Source organism: Dromiciops gliroides, chromosome 1 (genome assembly GCF_019393635.1).
Source record: "Dromiciops gliroides isolate mDroGli1 chromosome 1, mDroGli1.pri, whole genome shotgun sequence".
NCBI classification, from domain to species: Eukaryota; Metazoa; Chordata; class Mammalia; order Microbiotheria; family Microbiotheriidae; genus Dromiciops; species Dromiciops gliroides.
In genome coordinates, this window is record NC_057861.1 from 752,883,844 (window position 1) to 752,897,053 (window position 13,210).

Here is a 13,210-nt window from a genome sequence, read left to right on the forward strand (position 1 = left end):
ACAATCCATGTTTGGTGAGTGTCATTGAATTAAGGAGTATTGTTCTTATTGGATGTCTATAACATAGGGGTAGGAAGGAACATGCTTGATAAAGGAAACCACAGACTTCGTGAAGGACTCAAAAATGATAAAGAACAATTCAGCCATCAGGGCAGCCTCTCCAGTCCCAGAGTCTTCCTGGGCTCTCAAACTGTCAGTGCAGCAATGTGTGAGATTTGCTAATATTTCCAAAAAATGCAGAACCACTGCCATAGGAGGGAATCATCTGATCTCAAAGTGCACATAGAATGGGCAGCCTTGGACATGGAATAGTGGGTGATGAGAGGGGCAGGATTTACTCACCTCTAGTCTCATCTCTCCAAGAGCCTCTCAGATAGCTCAACCTGGATGTCCAATAAATACCTTAAAATAAACACATCCAAAACTGAACTTCTGATCTTTCCCCCTAAACCCTCCCCTCTCTTAACTTCTCTCTTACTATTGAGGCCAACACCATCCTCTCAGTCCCTCAGGCTTTCAATCTAGGAGTTGACTAATTCCCAACCCCTCCCCCCACCATATCCAAGCTGATTCCAAGACCAGTGGATTTCACCTCTGCACCATCACTCAAATATGCCCCTTCTCTCCTCTAACCCTGCCACCACCCTAGTACAGACCCTCATCACCTCACATCTGGACTGCTGCAATAGCCTGGAGATGGGTGTGCTGTCTCCAGTCTCTTCTCACTCTGGTCCATCCTCCATTCAGCCCCCAAAGCGCAGGTCTGATCATGTCACACAAAAAGTCACAAGCCTATTCAATAAACGCCAAGGGCTCCAAGTTCTCCAGGATCAAAGACAAAATCCTCTGGCACTCAAAGTCCTTCATAACCTATCCCTCTCCTACCTTTCCAGTCTTCTCATATCTTACTCCCCAATGGGGGTTATTGGATCCCGTGACTGGCTTCCTGTCTGTCCCACAAACCAGACCCTCCATCTCTCACCTCCTGGCATTTTCTCTGACTGTATCCCATGCTTTCTAATGCTCTCCTTTCTCATCTCTGCCTATTTGACTTCCCTGGATTCCTTCAAGTTCCAATTAAAATCCCATCCTTTACTGGAAGCCTTCCTCAATGGCTCTTCATGCTAAGTGTCTTGCTTCTGTGCATTTATTTCCTATTTATCCTATATGTAGCCTGTTTGCATATATATGTTTGCTTGTTGCCTCCCCCATGAGCTTGTGAGCATCTTGAGAGCAGGACTATCTTTTATCTCTTTCTTTTTCTTCCCGGCACTTAGCACAATGCCTGGCACATAACAGGTGCTTAATAAAAGTTTATTGACCAATTGGTCTACTTGAGCAAGGGCCCAATGTCTTCCAAGGGCTGTCATGACAACAGAGTAGCACATGGTTTTTGCATCACTAATTGCTATTTTCCAATATGTTGTACAGCTAGATCCCGATTAATGTGAATAATGAATCCCATGAAGTGGTCACAGTATTCTAAGTCACACAGCATATGTCAATTGGATTGGAACCAATTATCATATTTTTACATAATTATACTTCAAAATGTGTGAATTCAAATACATGGGATCACTTCTGAAGTTTTGTTATTCACACGAACTCACAACTAGCTGTAATGGGGCTTCCTTCAGGCTATGGGCTGGATTAGAGAGTCCCTGGGGTCCCTCCCAACTCACAGGCTCTGCGACCCTGGTCTTTTCTCACTAAAATGGATATAGAAGATCTGGTTCACTAGCAAGTTACATTTGGGGGTATGTGGTTGGTGGAAAAGACATCAAAAGAAACTGAGACAAAGCTATACCCAGTAGAGTTTGAGGAAACTATTGAGGATAAAGGTTTAGAAATTGGGGTGACGGGGCAGCTAGGTGGCACACTGGATAGAGCACTGGCCCTGGATTCGGGAGGACCTGAGTTCAAATCCGGCCTCAGACACTTAACACTTACTAGCTGTGTGACCCTGGGCAAGTTACTTAACCCCCAATTGCCTCATTAAAAGAAAAAAAGGAAAAAAAGAAGTTGGGGTGACTTTGTTTGGGGGGATTGTTTGCTCGGAATTAAGGGATCACTGAAGGTATTAGCTACTTGTTTCCCATGGACCAACAATCTATTTCCAAACATGTGTTTGCTTTGCTATCATATTTTTAAGTCACTTTCCAAAATGATAATTTTTCCTCACTACAATTGCCAGTGAGAAGTGTCTTGATTGGGACAGAATGTGAGAAAAGAAATCAAAAGGTCAGCAGACAAAATTTAATTCAAAGTATTTAGTACCATTTCCTTGGTGGCATAAATGAGAAGTGTCTTCAATGTTTCCTCAGATACTTATGCAAAGCTATGATAGATTAAAGACTATTTTGATATGTTTCCTTGTGTTTCTCTGGTCATTTTCTCTGCTTGGTGTCCTTTTGGTGAGGTATTAATCTAGATAATATTTTCCATAAAGTCTCATTGCTGGGTGGTAAAATAAATAATCTTGGAAACCAAGGAGAGGGGGCAGAAATTTGGTTCACTTCTGTTTATAGTGTTATGTTCCACAAAAGCAGAAGGGGGATGCTGTGCCTGGAAAAAAGAAGATACTTGGGAAGAGAATGATGGTTGTAGATGAGGGTGGGGACCACATCTTACATAAACTTTGCATCATTTCTGGTGTCTAACTGTGCCTTGCACACAGTTGGTGTTTATTAAGTGTGTTTTAATGGAATAAACTAGTTCTGCTTGACTCCAGAAGGCAGAAATTAAAGCCAAAGGGAGGCATAGTTTAGGTTAATAAAGGAAGAACTGTCTGTGCTAAAATGAAATTAATTTGTCAAAGCTTCCTGGGGCAAAGGGGGTCAGCAGAAAGATGAGGGAGAATCTGTGAGTAATACTGCTGTAGAGTCATGCAGATTTTGGTATTCTAATTATTATACTGCTAAAGCACTAGAATCATAATAATTAAAATAAGTAAATGTCAAAATCAACAACAAATAAGAAAAATGGCTGAAGATGTGAAAACATTGCATACAATTATAACTGCGCCAACCTGACCTGTTCTAACAGGTTATTGGCACCAATAAATTGGAATTGGATAAAAATGGAATATTACCATTTCCCAAAGAAGTTTAATTAATGCAAAACAGTCACTAAGAGGCAGAAGAGAATCATAGAAGTATGGCTTAAATGTCAGGAAGATCTGGGTTCAAATCTCACCCCTAATACATATTGGCTGTATAATACTGAGCAAATCTTTTAACCTTTCATTGTTCCCAGACAACTTTGATTTGAGGAAAACTTTCCTAGTGCAATTAGAATGAAAAGGGTGGCTTCTGGGAGTAAAGGCTCCAGCCTGGAGATCACCAAGCAGTTCACTGGCAGATAACCAAGCAGTTGTCTGGAATGTTGCAAAACAGATTTTAGTTTGAATTTCTATAGAGCTTTAAGGCTTATGAAGTGATTTACATGTTATCTCATTTGGTCATCACAGCAACTCTGTGATGTGGGTTCTATTATTAGCCTCATTTTCTAGATTAGGAAACTGATTCTGACAGAGGCTAAGTGACTTGTCCTGGGTCACACAGCTAGTAAGTGTCTCAGACTGTATTTGAACTCAGGTCTTCCTGACCCAAAGTCATGAGCTCCTTCAGGATAGATACAGTCTATGTCTGTTTATCTTTGTACCCCAGACCCTAGTATAGTTCCTGGCACAATGTTTGGTGCTTAATAAATGTTTTTTGATTGTTAATTGATTAATTAAACTCAACATGCAAATAAGTGCAAATAAGCAAACAAAATATGAGCCCAAACCCTGAACAAAACCTTAATATCTGAACTATATACATTTTCATTTTTAAAATGATGAAATGGCATAATCTTTAACAGAATAATACCAATCTCAGTTTATTTGCCCTGTGTACCTTTCAGATTTCTTTTTCATTTCCGTATTTATGAAATTCTGTTTTCAAATATTCAACAGAACTGTGATTTCATTGATTCAGGAGTTCTAACAATGCCAATTGAAACCCAAGGAACATGGCTGCCCAGCCTGTGTGATTCTCATCCATTTCCTCCCAAAAGTTCTTTTTCCATTCTTATTTATTTAAGTGTTCATCTATTCATTGTGTATGTTCTACTTCTGGTGCCCTCCCTTTGCATCCCCTTGTATGTCATTCCAGATTTCTCTCTATTTCCCATATCTGTCATTCTCCAGCACAATAATATTTCATTACATTGGTACTCCATGATTTATTCAGCCATCCCCCCAGTCCCTGGGCAGGTAGGCTGTTTCCAGGTTTTTGTTATTGTAAAGAAACAGATTTGAATAACTTTCTACTGAACAGGCTCTTCTGTATCTGTAATAACATCCCGAAGACACAATTGCAGCAGTGGGATTTCTGGGTCAGAGGACTGAATCCATTCTAGAACTCTCATTGTACATTACCAGGGTGCTCTCCAAAAGGCTCCCGCCAATTTACATTCCCACCAACTATCTAATAACACACCCCACAGTCCTGTCAACATAGAATTTTATTGTTCTTAGCTATTTTTGTCCATTTCAAGGGCACAAGGTTATTTTAATTTGCATTTCTCTGATTGTTGTAGAGTGTGAACAACTTTTCAAGTAATTATTAATAATTTGCATTTCCTCCTTCACAAATTGTATATTCATGTCCTTTGATCCTATCCCCATTAGAGAATGGCCACTACTCTCAGAAATTAGTGAAGCACCCAGGGGTGCCCTCATGCATGTGTCCCCACAAACTACTCCACGTTTGAGGTATTTTGTGTGGTTATATTCTTTCAAAGTTACACTTTACAAGACCCCACCAGTGCATTTCCATTTATATGAGCAGAAGACATATTCATTCAAAATAAAAGCTATTTAATAATAGCATAGCAAGTTGTGTGACTAAAAAAGATCTTAACTATACACAAAGGCTACATTCTCCCACCCTTGGTACCATTGGCAAAAGAGGTGCTAATGAGAACACACATGAAGAGAGAAGAGACAGTGAAGGCACACACAGAGGGGACACATTTGAAGAACACACATGTAAGGAATATGTGTGGCCGGGGTCACCACATGGCCAAGGAAACTCACACCTCTGACCCTGAAGTCACCAATGTTCCCTGACAATATGTTACTCTGTACTCCTCTCTGCTCAGTATTGCATTAGTTCTGTTGGGTGCCTTATCTCCACTTTCCACTATGTGTCTCCACTGATTCTGTGGTCACTGAGCTATTACTTGTTGCCATCTGCTGGTCTTCACATATTCAGCTTCTTCAGGGCTATCCAGTATTCTCTGCTAACCATTGCTGGGGCACAGTAGCTAGTAAGCCATCCCATGACAAGGAGGATGTTTGTTGTTCTTTGGTCATGTCTGACTCTTTGTGACCCCATTTGTAGTTTTCTTGGCAAAGACTTTGAGTGGATAGACATTTCCTTCTTCAGATCATTTTACAGATGAGGAAAGTGAGGCAAGCATGGGTAAGTGACTTATCCAAGGTCACACAGCTCATAAGTGTCTAAGATTAGATTTGAACTCAGGAAAATGAGTCTTCCTGACTCTAGACCTGGCATGCTATTGGCTTCACCACCTAGCTTTCCAAGGAGGATGTTAGAATAAAGCTTTTTTAAGTGACTATCCTAAGGTTATGCACCTATACCCAGTCAGGTACCTAGAAATAGTTAGCAGAAGCCATAAGTTAAGATTTTCTGTTTTTCTGATTATCTTTCTTCTGGTGCCTATTCAAGGTCCTTGGCACCAAGTAACCAAAATTGGGGTTTGAAATTCCTTTTACTTCCTGCTAAATATATGCCTGTAAGAATACAACCACTAAACCATTTGAAAGAAACATTGTGCAGCTGGGGTAATGAATGAGATTTCCCCTAGTCCTGAATAATGTTCCCGGTGAACATGCAAATAAATCTAGGGTCAAGAAAAAAAATGTCTCTACTATTCTCCAACTTCATTCTTTTTTTGTTTTGGTTTAGTTTTTTGTGGGGCAAAGGGGGTTAAGTGACTTTCCCAGGGTCACAAAGCTAGTAAGTGTCAAGTGTCTGAGGCCAGATTTGAACTCAGGTACTCCTGAATCCAGGGCCAGTGCTTTATCCACTATGCCACCTAGCTGCCCCCTCCACATTCATTCTTTTTTTTTTTTTTAGTGAGGCAATTGGGGTCAAGTGACTTGCCCAGGGTCACACAGCTAGTAAGTGTTGTCTGAGGCCGGATCCGAACCCAGGTACTCCTGACTCCAGGGCCGGTGCTTTATCCACTGTGCCACCTAGCTGCCCCTCCACATTCATTCTTAACTTTATTGTGAATAGGTGCCAGCAACAAAATCACTAGCCATGATTTACCATTCCATTGGTACAAAAGTTCTGGTCTCTATCATTTGCATCAGTTATTTATTGGTTTGAAATGACATTTTCAAAATGTTTATTGTATATATTTACTTCAAAGATATTCCCCCCAATATCTTTGTTTTCTTTTCATCTTAGAATTTCTCCCTGATTTTATCTGCTGTTTACAGAGAGCCACAACAAGGAGGAAAAATCGATGCAGTCTTCAGAGCTGTCCTCACGGTTGCTTCTGAGCTGTCCCCATAGCTCAGCTGTCCTGACTCCCTTGGTGCAATAACACGGAATTCAAAGTTTTGATACTGAGGGACAGGAATAGATACAAGAACAGTTTCTCATTGACCTATCAACTTGTAAGATTTTCTCTCTCCCCATCTACTTTATCTCCTTTTATCACCGTCTATGCCAATATAGGGAAGCCATGGGATAGAAGGGAAAAAAAAGTTCCCCTTGGAGTCACAAAGGACTGGGTTCAATCCCCACCTTGGCTTCATGCCATCTATGTGACCTTAGGCAAATGATTTAACACCTTAGTTCTTTAGAAAACTTTCTAAGCCTATTGTGGCAGAATGCATTACACAAGGAGGTTTTCTCAATGTCCTATGCCAATGAAAGTCACAAGTCTATACTTTCTCCCAAAATATTCTTAAATCTTCCTTTCACTGAGCTCTCATATACCCAGTATCCTTGGGCAACAAACTGAATTGAATGGAATGGTTCAGTATCTTGTTCCCTGTTAGGCTCACTAAATGGCAGGTTACATAACCTTGGGTTGCTTCTTGTCATGTATCACCAAAGTATACATTGCACATAGTAGGTGCACTCCAATGCTTCGAAACGTCAAGAATCCATGACAGCTTCAGCATGGGTTCTCCTCTATATAGCTGGCAACCTTTCTACAACTTAGTTGATGGTTCTCAACCGCTGATGTTGCTAAAAAGACTCCTGAAGTGGATATGTGGTGTAGTGGTTAAAGCACTGGATCAGAAATCAGAAGGACCTTAATTCAAATCTGGCCTCAGACACTATAAGCTTTTTGACCTTGGAAAAGTCACTTAACTTTTGTCTGCCTCCCTGCTACAGTTTCCTCATCTGCAAAATTGGGATTATAATAGCACCTACTTCCCAGGGTTGTTGTATGGATCAAATGAGATACCATTGGTCAAAAGTGCTCATCACAGTGCCTGCCACAGAGTAACCACTATACAAATGCTTTTTCTCTTCCTTCTCCCTGCCTAAAAATCCATTATCCTGTGGTCAAACTAGTGACCAGCCTGTCTATGCTTAGCCCAAGGATAGGCCTTAGTTAGCAGACATACAGACCATTACCAGGTCCACACCTTTTCAGCTTGGTCTTTACGTTACTTGGATTTTTTTTACTCATCTTTGTTTCTCTAGTTCCTAGAGCAGCACCTGATAAACAGTGGGTGCTTAGTAAATGCTTACTGGTTGATTATTTGATTGATCTGCCAAAGCACATGCTCACTAGCACAGCCTTTGAAAACCCCCATAGATCACCTTCATGTTAAATATAGAAGATTCTCAATATAAAAGTATTGAATTACATTGACCAAATCTACTCTTGCTAACATTCCAATGGGTCCAGATGAGTTAATGTCTTACTCTTCCTTAGAATATAACATAGTTACATTTTAACCAGCGCTTTAAGGAGACACATGAACTGGTTCCAACCCTGGAATTGTAGATGGCTACTAGGGAAGACATTTGATTAAAAGGGACTGACTATTCAGTATTCTTCAAATGATACTATTAAGGAAGGGTCCCATCTATTCATACAGCTAGATTCTAATTCCTAAAGGGGTTTTAACTGGGAATGTCTAAAAAATGACACTCCAGTTTTTTATCCTAACAATCATCAAAATGCTCTTTTTAGTATGCTTTGGAATTTGAGGCTATCATTTATTGTGCAAAGCATTTTGAACACAGATGTTGTGGGAATCAAGAGAAAAATGAGTATCTAAAACCCCCAGTACATTAAGCTTCTGTGGAGGGGGAAAGATGCCATGGCATTATCACTGTGAGACTTAGATCATCACGGGCATCTTTCTTGCCAGATGACAGAAAAGACCTTTCTTGAGTTTCTTAGCTCATTTGGACAGCTCCCATATTTTATCTGCCAGCACTTTTAAGAACATTATGGTTTTATCTTCCCAAGACATCTTTTTTTCTCATCTTTTCCCTCCTCCCTCCCTCAAGTTTCCTTTTACTGACCTCCAGAAATTGACCAATAAAAAGAGAACTGAAGACTATTGGGGACCGGGAAGGGAAAACAAGGACAATAATTATTTGACTGATCTATTGCCTGTGGTTTCCATTGGTACAAACCCCAGTCCATCTATGCCTTCTTATTCTGTCATTCTTCACCATATTCTCTCAGTTAATCCCCATAAAGAAGTGATCCAACAGACCAGAAACCCTTTCAAAGATATTTTTACCTCTTATGAATACTACTGCAGGGGCAGCTAGGTGGCGCAGTGGATAAAGCACCGGCCCTGGATTCAGGAGGACCTGAGTTCAAATCCAGCCTCAGACACTTCACGCTTACTAGCTGTGTGACCCTGGGCAAGTCACTTAACCCCCATTGCCTTGCCCCCCAAAACAAACAAAAAAACCCTCTAAAAAAATGAATACTACTGCAACTCTCTGTGTATTTATTATCGCTTGATCTTACTACAAAACCAGCCCAATAGAATGTGAACTCCTTGGAAGCAGGCAGTAACTAGTTTTCATTTTGACTTTATATTGCCAATCCCTAGCATATTATCTGGCACACATAAGCTATTTAATAATTTTTTTTTCAGAATTGAAATTACCTTTCTACTTTTCCAATGATACATTTCCTAGGTAATATCCTTCATAGCATCTCTTAATGGTGAATAATAAGAGCTAGCTATTTATATAGCACTTTAAATTTTATAAAGCATTTCACAAATATCTCATTTTATCTTTTTCATAGACAATCATTAGAATAATAATTCCTAACATTTTATATAGTGCTTTAAGTTTTTCAAATATTACATGACATTCCCTTTGATCCTCATGACAACCCTATGAACAAGGTGCTGCTGTTATCCCTGTTTTACAAGTGAAAAAACTGAGGTGAATAATGGTTGTGACTTACCCAGAGTCACACAGCTAGCAGGCATCTGAGGTGAGATTCAATTTCAGGTTTTATTGACTACAAGCCCAGCACTCTAATCTCTTCACTCTAGCCTAGTGGATGGTCAACCCATTAGGCTGCTACTGAAAGAGGTGGGAAACCTCAAAAAAATTGCACTGGATTGACCATCCAACATGAAGACTCCCCAGTAAGGATAGAGAACAATGGCTGACTACCACATCAGGAGACATCCTAGGATAATTTCAAGGGCACGTGGTAAAGAGTCAGGAAACACAAGTTTGAGTCATAACTTGGCCACTAACAATCTGTGTGACTGTATAAGTTATTTTTCCTCCAAAGTTTCAATTCCTTCACTAAGAAATGAGGAAGTCAGCACTGTTGTGAGGGCACAAAATAATATGTATGAAATATTTAGGTGGCAGAGTGGATAGAATGCCTGGCCTGGAGTCAGGAAGACTCATCTTCCTGAGTTCAAATCTGGCTTCAAACATTTACTAGTGGTGTGACCCTGGGCTACTCACTTAACCTTATTTACCTCAGTTTCCTCATCAGAAAAATGATATGGACAAGGAAATAGCAAACCACTCCAGTATCTTTGCCAAGAAAACTCCAAATGGAGTTATGAAGACTCAGACATGACTGAAATGACTTAATAACAACACTTTGCCAATCTTAAAGCTGAAAGTAACCATCAATTAACATTATTGACATCATTTCATTGAAGGCAACTAGGTGGCACAGTGGATAGAGCACTGGCCCTGGAGACAGGAGGACCTGAGTTCAAATCTCACCTCAGACGCTTACTAGTTGTATAACCCTGGCCAACTCACTTAACCCCAATTGCCTCAAACATCCAGAGCAATCTTCAGTTGTCCTGATATATATATATATATATTTCAACTGAACCTAGATAGCTCTGGAGCAGACAGAGAGGTTGGTGACTTTTCATAGCCCTCCCTCACTTAAATCCAATTCACTGCAATCACCTGCTGATGTCATGGTCCTCTTCAAGAAAGGACAAACAACATTTAATTGTCATTACTGGACAAGATAATAATGGAACAATGGAAAGAGTATTAGATTTGGAGTCAGAAATGTGGGTCTGAATCACAGCTATGCCATCTACCAGATGTGTAACCTTGAGTTAGCCACTCTGGGCCACAATTTCCTCAGCTGTCAAATGAGGTTGCTGGCTTATCTTCTGAAATCCCTTTTAACTCTAACACTCTGTGACCTCAAAGGATTCTTCTAGCTCTGTGTTCATTATAATAATTGTAAGTGAAATTCAAACTTGGGGCTTCTTGACTCTAGCCACTATATTCTAGCTTAGCAGATGGCCAACCCATCTACTATGGCAGAAACTATGGTAGCAAAGATGAACAATTTGTATTTTTTAATGGCAAATGAAAACAATTCTTCAGCATTACATCAGCAAACAGCTATTTGATTGACTTTTTCATTTTTATTGATGTCTTTTGCTTTTTATATCACCAAAATTTCTACCATATCCTTTCTCCTCCCCTTTGTAGACAGCCATTCAATATAAAAATATTTTAAGACAAAAAAGGAAAAGAAAAAAGCTAATCAATACATTAAAAATTCTGAAAATATGTTGAATGTATCCCTCTCATGAATCTCCCACCTCTGCAGAGAGCTAGGGTTAGGGGAACTTCTCATATTTTGTAAAGCCAGATTTATTCTTTGTGATTTTGCAACAATCACTTTTTGGGTAATTATTCTTTCCATTTACATTGTTGTAGTCATTGTGTCTGTTGTTTTATTGGTTCTGCTTAATGTCACTCTGGATCAATTCATATAGACCTTCCCAGGCTTCTCTATATTCATCTTTTCTTATAGCACAGTAATATTCTATTACATTTAGGTACCACAATTTGCTGAACCATTCCAAGTGATAGGAATCTACTTTGTTTCCAATTCTTTGTTATCACACACACACAAAAATGCTTCTATAAATATTTTGGCCTATGTGGAAATGTTCTCCTTATAAGTAGCCTCCTTGAAGTATATGCCTAGTAGTGAAATGTCTGAGTGAAAGATAATAACCATTTTAGTCACTTTATTTGCATAATTCCTAATTGCTTTCCATGACAGTTGTACTGATTTACACAACACCACCAACAACGCCCTATCTTTGTCATTTTTCAGAGTGTGTGATTGACTTAATTTTACTTTTGCTTTTCAACTCATTGTTCCAGTGGGCAGCTAAGTGATGCAGTGGAAAAAGCACTGGCCCTGGAGTCAGGAAGACCCGAGTTCAAATCTGACCTCAGATACTTGACACTTACTAGCTGTGTGACCCTGGACAAGTCACTCATTGCTCTGGGAAAAAAATCAACTCATTGTTCCAATATCATGAAGACAATAGTCACATACTACTTCCAAACTCCTGTTTTCAACCCTCAGCCTTCTTTTCTCCAGATTAAATTATTCTAGTGCCTTTAATCTTCCCTTTGAATCTTGTTTCCAACACTTGAATCACTTTCATTGTTGTCCTCTGAATCCTCTAATTTTTTTCCACTTTCTCATTAGATGGTGAATCACCAATGAATGACATGCATGCTATTGTAAAATGGGAAACAGGATAGAAAGGATTAGGGAATTGTGATTAAACAAAATACATAAGCAGAGAATAAGGAGAAAGAGAAGGAGGGGGAAGTGTGATGGCAAAGGAGGAGAAGAAAGATAATGGATGAGGAATTTTGTTTAACTGAATTACAACATATCTGATCATCCCATTACCAATTACTCATGATCAGATAAAAGAGTTTTATGATGGGCTTTGAAAAGCTGCCACATGGGAAAGGGAGAAGACATGTTCTCCCTGGCTCCAGTGGGCAGAAGCAGAGGTGGGAAAAAGGAGTTTCAAAGGGGCAAATTTAGGTTTGATAAAAGGGAAAACAGCATAACTTTCTAACTTCTCTAAAATGGAATAATGGGTTATCTAAAGCAGGTAGTGTGCCCTCCCACCTTAATAGAAGTCTTCAAACAGAGGCTGGAAGAGCATTGAAAAGAGACCTTGCAGTGAAGATTCCTATACAAGTATGGGTTGCACTAAATGGTCCACAAAGCTGCTTAGTTCCTGGACCAGCTGCAGAATTCATAAGTTCCAGCCTTTTCAGGGGCTGTCAGGGGCATGGCCAATCATGTCTCTGTTGCCCCTTCCATTCAAACAAGGAGAAACTTTTTCACCTGTTCAGCATTGGTAAAGGGCTAAGCTGGCTGGCTGAATCTTTACAGTTACTTTAGCAGCTTGATATCTGCCCCTTCTTTTCTGTGACTAATTCAACTGGGGACATGAGAGAGAGGGAAATCAGTTGGTCAGAGAACAACTTCCTTCTGCAGATGTATAATGCTATGTAAATGTCAGTTATTGCTATATGCATGCCAACTATTATTAATTTTGGATTATGTAGCAAAACCGGAGGCCAATGGGGAGGGGGATGATTTATTAAAATGATTATGAAAACGAAATGGGAATAGAACTAGGACTGAATGTTTTTGCCAGAGTGGTAAGCACTTGAAAGAAGACCCACATTGTAGCACAGAAAGTCAGATATGCCTGACTGTGACACAGAGACAAGGGGAAGGAGGAGAAAAGGGGAAGTCAATTTAAAAGAAATAATCGCCTCTTTTCAGCTACCAGAAGATAAGCTAATATAAGGATGTCACCTGGCTCTGAGCAGGTTTTTACAAATCTGCCTTT